Source organism: Triturus cristatus, chromosome 12, assembly GCF_964204655.1.
Source record: "Triturus cristatus chromosome 12, aTriCri1.1, whole genome shotgun sequence".
Classification (NCBI taxonomy): domain Eukaryota; kingdom Metazoa; phylum Chordata; class Amphibia; order Caudata; family Salamandridae; genus Triturus; species Triturus cristatus.
The window spans coordinates 295,225,773-295,234,792 of record NC_140595.1 but is presented as its reverse complement, the minus strand read 5'-3'; the positions used below and the strand labels follow the sequence as shown (position 1 = coordinate 295,234,792).

Below are 9,020 nucleotides of genomic sequence, written 5' to 3'. Positions count from 1 at the left end.
AGGCTAAAGATCAAATGAACTTTAAGCCGCTTCTGTGAGGAACCACCCAGTCCACGAAGAGATACATTCACATTAAGAGTGGAGCATGCAGCTAAATTTTCTGATAAAGAAGAAACGTCCTTAGAACACAAGGAATCCTCACAAAAAGGTTTTGGACTTCTCATTTTTCAAACTTTCATTAAATATGGGTCACGAGTATTGTCACGGCCAAGCCTTCCGTTGCGTTTTGTCAGTAGATGTTTTCAGGGCACAATCCGGAAAAATAAATTGCTAGCAACAGGGTGTCTTTAAGAGTAATTTTTGATTTCAACAATCTCGCCCCTCTTTTGGGGGAAGAAGGACCGACTAAAAATCAATTTTTTATAGTATACCAGAATGTTTTCAAAGGGAACAAATTGACACATTACTGACTTTAAAAGAACTGTGCGCACGTTGTCGGAAGACCTGAGGATGATGCAGTTTTTTTTAAAGATACACAAAAATATTAGCTGACTAGATGAGGAAGTCAGAAAAAAGTAAAATCTAAGAGCTGCATGAAGAAACCCTGCATGAAATGTGCAACAATTCTGTCTAGGCAAAGCCTAATGCATGCTTAGTTATTTATATACCCATGAGTTTTTAACACTTTAGCTTGCTTAATGCTCTTTCAGTAGCAGGATACTTCATGCTGTACAGTCCAACGGAAAGGGTTCCATTTAGAAGGGAAGGAACACACAAAATGGACATCCTGGCAGATAAAGGGGCCAATGTGTGAGGTAATTTAAGAGTTAAGGGTACAGAAAAACTATAATTTAGATGGAAATGATCTTTGGAGAAAATTAGAAAATACGCTTAGCGTGGTGTTCTTTGCTGCAGTATGCACCATTCTCAATGTGATTGGGTTAAAGGGTGCAGTACTACAAGGCTGGTGACGTAAAGTAAGTGGAGTCAACGCCTTAACCACTTTAGCACATATTCCTCTTCTAGCTTACCCAAACCACCCGCTCCCCCACCAGCCCAGTGCCGATAAACATACACATCACACACATGTGAAGACGAGTAAGAGATACAAGGTTTATATACACATAGTAACAGTAGCACCACTTCCATAAGGCTGAGGAGACAAATATACAATGACAGGGAGGAAGGAGGTGTGCTGCTTAGAAAGAGGTATTTGTAACACGCTTTCGAGGAGCTGGGAAACAGCCTTACTTCAGAGGTAGCTTCACAGCACAGGCGCTGTTCACGGGTGTGCTGTATTTAAAAAAAATAAATTAAAAACAAAACAGCAAAATACCCTAATCTGTTATATGCATAAAAAGGTGCCCCCCTCAAACAAAATGTGCTTTGGGACAGCTGTGCACAAATCTAGCAGAACAAAAACACAATAACCTATTCCAATAGAGGAATTTGACCAACTGTTTGCAAAAATCCCCAGAGATGCATTTAGTACTAGATTCCCACCTGGCCAAAGGAATCGGCCCTTCAAAGTTTAGTTCAAACAAATCAAGAGCTTAACTTATATATTAAAAAATCTACAGGAGAACGTCTTTGACCTGTATCACTGCCTGAAAAATATTTTTGAATCGTAACTACTGTCTTGTTTCTGGCCTTGAAAAACCTCACAGACATAACTGCAATTTATTAGGATGGGCAAATGCCATGAGCAAACTGTTGAGTGGGATCGCCTAAGGGGAAAGTGAACTTGGCTAGATGAGTTCTGATACAGTGATCTTACCAAATATCCTATGTGGATCCAAGCTGGAAAAGTTCTATACTATAAAAAGTTGCCTTCAGCAGTACTGTTCCCGTATGGCCTTGAATGTTAACAAATGTTCTAATCATTCTCTTTGCCCAACTCTGAATTATACAGACCTGAACTGTAACAGTCCATTTACCAAGACACTAATTTGACTCCTTGGCACAAGCATCAGCAATCAACCATCCACGTAGAAAACATCCATGTAAGAGAAATACCAACAATTTTCACTGACATGGCCAGGCTCCAGTACTTCTATATACAAGGAATTGTACTCCACCACCAAAATCAAAAATATTATATCGTATGTGCATATACATATATGAATCTGCACCCTCTTTCTTGGATTTCAATAATGATCCAATCCAAGGGAATTTAGAAGCCAAAGGGTGGTGTTGGGAACTGAGCCATTAGGCAGAAGTTACTGCACTCCTAAGCATAATGGCGAGACTGAAGCTAGTGGATGGACTAAAGAAAAAAACGCAATAAACACTGAAACCCATTTGTAAGGTACGTTTGTTGTCAAACTTTCTTACAGCAAGGGTAGCATCATAAGCGATCCTGTCAGTCACCAACAAGGCCAGAGCGCCTCAAATTTAACATGGATTCCTGACTGGTGCAAGGCCTCTTCTAATTCCCTGAGTCTACAATCCATGGGATTCTCCAGCACATGGGAGTTTTGTCAGCAAAAATCGTCACTGTCGCTCACTCCGAAAATAGAAATAAAGAGTTTTTAAAGGCAGCAGCTGATTGGCAGAATTGTGGCTGGTCATGAGGTGAAAGCGACAAAAGAGAACGTCACAATGGATGGCTGAAGTTACTCGGTGTGAAGAATATCACATAATTCAAAAGGCAAGTCAAATCCGAAAATTTAACTTGCAGAATAATGGGCCCGTCAGACGCCATATCAACTGACCAGTTACTCTTTCTCTTTGACAGTGCTCACTCCACTCAGCCGTTAAGTACTGTAATTTCCCTCTTCTCCAACCATCACCCCCAACCTTGCCCACTGGAGTAGTGTGACAGCTGCCTTTCAAGGGAAGATGGTGTAATAGGTCATAACAATTCCAGCATGCTTAACTGCAGTGGCTCATAAAGGGGCAGGGGGACGCAACACTTGCCATATTTCTTTTAAAACTTTTATTCAGTAATATATATTCTTCCCCCTCTCCTTCCTTTCTGTTTAAACTATAATATAACCGTCCATCATGCTATATAGACGACCTCTCCCTCGAACTGTAGTTTCTGAGCAGCTAAATAACACTTTACGTTGGTAAAGAGGTTTAGAGAGGGGAGGTCGGGAGAGGGCGCAGAACGGGGGAAGAAGCAACATTAGTCAACAACCGTTTTGCATACCCTTCACATTTTCCCATGCTTTTCCAGGTCAGGAAGAGGTCAACAGGAAGTCAAAGGCATTTTATGAAAACCTTTTACATTCAGAAGAACAGTTTTGGGGGATATTTTTTGTTCTTTTTATCTGTTTTGAAAACATTTGAGTTCCACTCAAGTGCTGCCAGCATGTGGTCTAATCGTGGCCTCTCGCATCCCCGCTCAGCTTCTGTCCTTCAGCGACACGCCATCTCTGTACACATGGGTTTGGTTCTTGTTCTGCTTATGGAAAATTTTAACAACAGAGTCAGACCTAACAAAGGAGAAAAAAAGGAAAATATATGGAACAGTGCAAAGCTTAATCAGATGACCAGTAGTGCAATATGTTAACAGCAATAACTGCAGCAGAAAAATAAGGCAAATTTGACCAAGACTTTACCCACTATCCTTTCCATCATGAGGTGATAAAAAAAAAATCCTACCACTTAGTCTGTTTTCACAACAGGTGACCACAGACCAGCAACCATGACAACCAAACTGACCCTCACTTTAAGCCTGCTCAAACAACTGACATTGCAAGCACCCACGTAAGCAGTTCAAATATGCAAACAAGTCAGTGTTAAGTTCCGAATGAAAAGATCTACTGCCTGCATGCTCAAACCTGCCAAGATACTAGACTTTGTAAAAGTAAACACTGACAAGTTCAGGTGCCCATTTCTCAAGGCCAGAATAACCACCCTGTACCAAATTACAACCCAATTGGGTTAATCTTACTAACACCCAAAAATCAAAACCCTCATTAATCAAGAGGGGAGGAACTAGAGCAAGCAGGGCATCAGGGATAGTGCGCCCTCAAATACATAACCAAAAATACAAAAAGTGAAAACCTACCAGTCAACAGTGTACCCACGGGAGGACAATTAATGAAAGAGTTACTTACCTTCGGTAACAATGTATCTGGTAGGGACACAGTCTAGCCACAGATTGGCATCACATGGCTCCGCTTTGACGTTGTCCACGGATATGACGTCAATGAAACCATACAAGTCGCTCCTGGCACGCTGACGTCAGTTTTCTACTGGGGAAACTTGTCCGCGCCACAACGCGGAGCCAACACTTAAACTGAACGTGTGGGAACAGTGTGTCAAAAGAGGGTTAAACATTTTTTTAAACGACAATGAAAATAAATAATAAGATGAAGGGAAACCTCACTCTGCATTGTAGAGAAAAACACTACATAACGTAAGTGACTGAAAAGCGAGAGCAGAGTACTCGTCTCATAGAAACAGTCATGCTTAAACAAAGAACGATACCCTCCTATAAAGCAAACAGCAAATTAATGATGCGGAAAACAACAAGCAGTCTGCCACCACATGAATGTCATGTAAGTAAACAAGACTTTAGCCACATGAAGTTATGACAAGTGACAAACTTTCTGCAACAGAGAATGTGGAACCACACGTACAAAATATGAGCAATTTACTGTATCGGAGTCGAATAGGCCCAAAACTAATGGATAAAGGGCAGGGGAGAGAGGGGAGAACAACATGACCAACTTCCACACTGGAAAAAAATTCAGGGTGCCAGAGCGTGCATGGATATATGAGCTCACCACCCATTTGCGAGAATGGGTGGAGAAGCAAGAGGTAAAACAGAAGAAGACATCCTGACCTGGGGAAGGGTGTGAAGTAGAGAAAAACACATGAAGGTAGAGATCACAGGCAGAAAAGACCAGTGGGTAAGAACCCAAACTGAAAAGATCCTTGCGGAGAGGATGGGTGGGCGTTAAGGACTCTGCAGCTAGACTGTCTCTACCTGATACATCGTTACCGAAGGTAAGTAACTCGTTCATCTGATAGAGACGTCTAGCTGCAGATTCCTTAACTTAGTATAGATACCAAAGCAATACCTCATAGAGGGAAGGTTTGTGACTCAACCCCATCAGGTTCCAAAAGAGAACTAATCCGTCAAGAAGATGGACCAAAACAGGTGGGGACAGCAAGTGTAAGCATGGCTGACACAAGACCACTAAGCTCTGTAAGAGGAACATCAACTAGAAAAGGCAATGGTTCCACAGTACGGCAGAAGGCAGTTCGAGACCTGCACCTCCCAGGAAGGGACGAGGGAAAGGCATAGAAAACAAAATGGTCAGTGCCCAATGGAAGAAATCCATAAGCTTCTGCAATAAGAAGCAGAACTGTGCACAGGATCCATGGACCTGCAAAAAGAAATGTCCCAGAGTAAGGACTAAACAGTACGATAGAGTCAGATCATACAAAATGACCATACACAACAGTGGATGCCAAGATGGACATGCATAGAGACCGATATCATCAATACCGAGGCATAACTACAAGGAGATGTGTATGGGGATAGTATGGATACACATAGGCAGACTGCATGAACCATGGAGCCACACCACACACATGCCTATGACACATAGCATCAACAGCACAGATGCGCAGGCAAAGAGAGACCAAATGTATCACCAGGTAGTCATACTGACCAACCATAAACAGAAGTACATTGGTGAAAGGATACCAGAGAAGCCGGACACACAAAAGGCTTGCTCTCATTAAAAGAAAGAGAGAGACAAAGAGAATCTGGGGCTATGAAACCCAAGATACTCCAACAACAAAAGAGAGGAAAAACATAGAATATGTGCACTCTCGCAGAGTTTATACACACACATATATATATATATATATATATATATATATATATATATATATATATATATATATATATATATATATATATATATATACACATCCGAGACTGCTGCAAAATCTGGCGTGGAACACCAGACCTAGCTTCCAGTCACTTCTGCCCAAAGGTGTGGAGGGGGTTCGTTGCTGCCGAGGAAGCCTTCTCTGCACGAATATAGCAAATGCTGTTCTTCGTTAATTTCCTTCTCTTGGAAAAGGACGGGACACGAACCCAAATTTTGTGCATGAAATTATTTACTGCTCACAACACCACAATCGCCCGGACGCGTTTCGGCCTGACACGGCCTTGATCACATGACGGTCATGTGATCAAGGCTGTGTCAGGCCGAAACGTGTCAAGGCGATTGTGGTGTTGTGAGCAATAAATAATTTCACGCACAAAATTTGGGTTCGCGTTACGTCCTTTTCGAAGAGAAGGAAAATAACGAAGAACGGCGTCTGCTACACATATATATATATATATATATATATATATACACACACACATATATATATTTACATACATACATATATTATGATTTCTTTTTTTTTTAAAGTGAAAAGCAACGGATATTTGAAGAGCATGACCCAGAAGAGTACAGCAGCCTGCACAATAGGTACCAGCATCACCAAAGTGAACCATAATAGGACATAACGTATGTCACACATAGTAAATCCGATACACATGTATATAGAAGCATATACCTGCTTGGGAAGTGCATATGAAAAGTGAGGCCCAAGACAATGTGCACCAACGTGTCTGGCACAGAACCAACTACCGACAAGGAGGAAACCAGACAGGTCGGAGACCTGAGGGAAGGCCAAGGACAGAAGAACTTCCTAGCACCAAAAGAGTAGAAAATACCACCAGAAACAGCCCAATGCTGTGGCGCAGGTTGGACCAGCAGGTACCCAGGGCCTGTGAACATGTCCAGTGTGTGGTAACATAACGTGCCAGAACTGAATACGGAAAAGAGACTGTCTCTGAAGTGTAACAGAACACCACGCTCACAAGAGACAGACACTGGCTTGCGGTGAAGATGGCTTACATAGGCAAAATGGCAGAAACAGCTAAACGCTTGAAAAGACAGCCAAAGCAAGGGGTATACGTGAACACACTGGGGCGAGCCAAACGTGGCCCAAACCCAACAATATTCTGGAGAGGTCTGCATCCTCACAGGCAGGAGGGAACTACGGACCAATCCTAAAGTACGAACATTTAAACCCCGAAGAGAGCTACGCTATACTTGTGGGCTGTCTGGAGGAGAAGTCCTACAACAGCAGGAGGAGCGTGAAGAAGCGAAAAACATATCACTAGAAGTCTATAGCATGAACTATAGCAAAGCTCCCCAGATAGGACATAGATAATCCTAAGAGGAACTCCCTGGATCCTCAGTAAGGACCTGCACCATCCAGGAAGAACATTTCCTGAAGCAAGTTAGAATGGCTAAACAATAACCAACGAATACCCCACATACGGTATGTTACATCGCTATAAAACGCAAGGGAACGCCTCTTGAGACTAGCTCTTATACAGAGGAATTGAAAATAATGACAAACAGCTGCATAGCTGTACAGTCCATCTGAGAAATGACAGCTTGAGACCAGAATCTGACACCAGAGAAAAGTAGTGGCAATAGACCAATGCAAACAAAACAAGAAGTCTGCAACAAGGGACTAGAAAGAATGCCATTCACTTGAGAACCAGACATGAGGCGCTGAACCAATGAGTCCGCATGACTGTCAAAAGGATGGGCCCCATCAAAGGGCAAGTCCACGAAGAAGCCCCTGAACATTTTCAGGAAAACTGCCATCAAGCAGCCAAGCATGGCGACACAGAGCAACTGACCTGGCCATCACCCGACCCACAGAATCTATGGTGTCCATGGCTGATCGAATTGAACATTTTGCCAGCTCAGACTATCATGGAGTATCGGAATCAGGTCAGCCCGAAGGCCTTCCAGAAGGAAGCACTCAACCGAGTCCCAGAGGGCGTAAGTAGCCCGTGCAAACATGCAGGACGTATTCAAGGACAGGAGGGCAGAGTTCAAGGACGCAAACATTTACCGACCACATGTCTCCATCCAAAGAGATTTCCTAGTGGATGGAAGCATCGGAGGAGAGGACAAAGGCCATGAAGCTGAGGCTTTCTCAACAACTAGCTCTTGAGTCCTAGGGTGTAGGGACAAACGCACAAGTTACTTAGTTAGTGATAGATTCCTTACCTTAGAATAACCCCAGTCGTCAGACTGGATCCAGAAAGGTTTTCGTCAGCAGTACCCCTGTGCGTCAGTAGGCGTCATCGTGCGGCTCCACGTACGTCGCTGGCGTCGTCGTCGCCGCCGAGATGACGTCGTCGGAGCTACTTAGACGCGCCCACGCGTGCTGACGTTAGTTCTGTACATGACTTTCCCGCGCCAGGAACGCAGAGCCATGCTGGGACCGACTACTGGTGCAATAGAACTAGGGCCCTGAAAGGGATGACCTGAACCCTAGAGAACAGTTCGCAGAACGGGGAGGATGGGCGGGCGGTAAGGAATCTATCACTAACCAATGTCTCGTACAGACATATCGTTACACAAGTAAGTAACTTGTGCATCTGAAAGAGACATGTTAGTGATAGATTCCTTACCTTAGAATACATACCCAAGCAATACCAACCCCGGTGGTGGGTCTGCGAAGTGAGATTACACCAGAAAGTCATGGAGAACCGAACAGCTAAAGAAGCCGTCTCTCCGGACCCGACTGTCAAGGCACTAGTGCTTAGTGAAAGTATGCAGCGAGGCCCAAGTGGCTGCCTGACAGATGTCCTGCAGGAGGACACCGCGTCCCAATACAGTAGTAGCTGCCGTCACCCTGGTAGAATGTACGCGCAGCTTTACCGGACGTTCCTTTTTAGCCAGAGAGTAACAGGCTTTAATGCACAGGACAACCCAGCGGGAGATAGTCCGCTTGTGCACAGCCCGGCCTTTCTTGGCGCCCACGTAGCCAACAAAGAGCTGGTCATCCACCTGGAACGGTTGTGTGCGGTTGAGGTAGAATGAAAGCGCACTTTTTGGGTCCAGACGGTGGAGCCTCTCTTCCTCTCTGGAAGGGTGCAGACGCGGAAAGAAAGTGGGCAGTGACAGTTTGCCCCGGATGAAAGGCAGTGACTACTTTTGGTAGAAAGGAGGGACGTGGCCGAAGCACAATCTTGTCCGGATGAACCGCCAGGAAAGGAGGTTTGCATGAAAGAACCTGGAGTT

At 44.0% G+C, this 9,020-nt stretch overlaps 1 protein-coding gene across 3 annotated transcripts in view; it reads right to left on the bottom strand.

The window, feature by feature from the left end:
- Nucleotides 1–1,029: 1,029 nt before the first annotated feature.
- Nucleotides 1,030–9,020, bottom strand: part of CSNK2A2 (casein kinase 2 alpha 2) — a 367,342-nt gene continuing 359,351 nt past the window's right edge. For all 3 annotated transcript variants that reach the window (XR_014972222.1, XM_085638579.1, XM_085638580.1), the window contains exon 12: nt 1,030–3,380. The gene's annotated coding sequence lies outside the window, so the exon portion shown is untranslated. The remainder of the gene's footprint in view (nt 3,381–9,020) is intronic.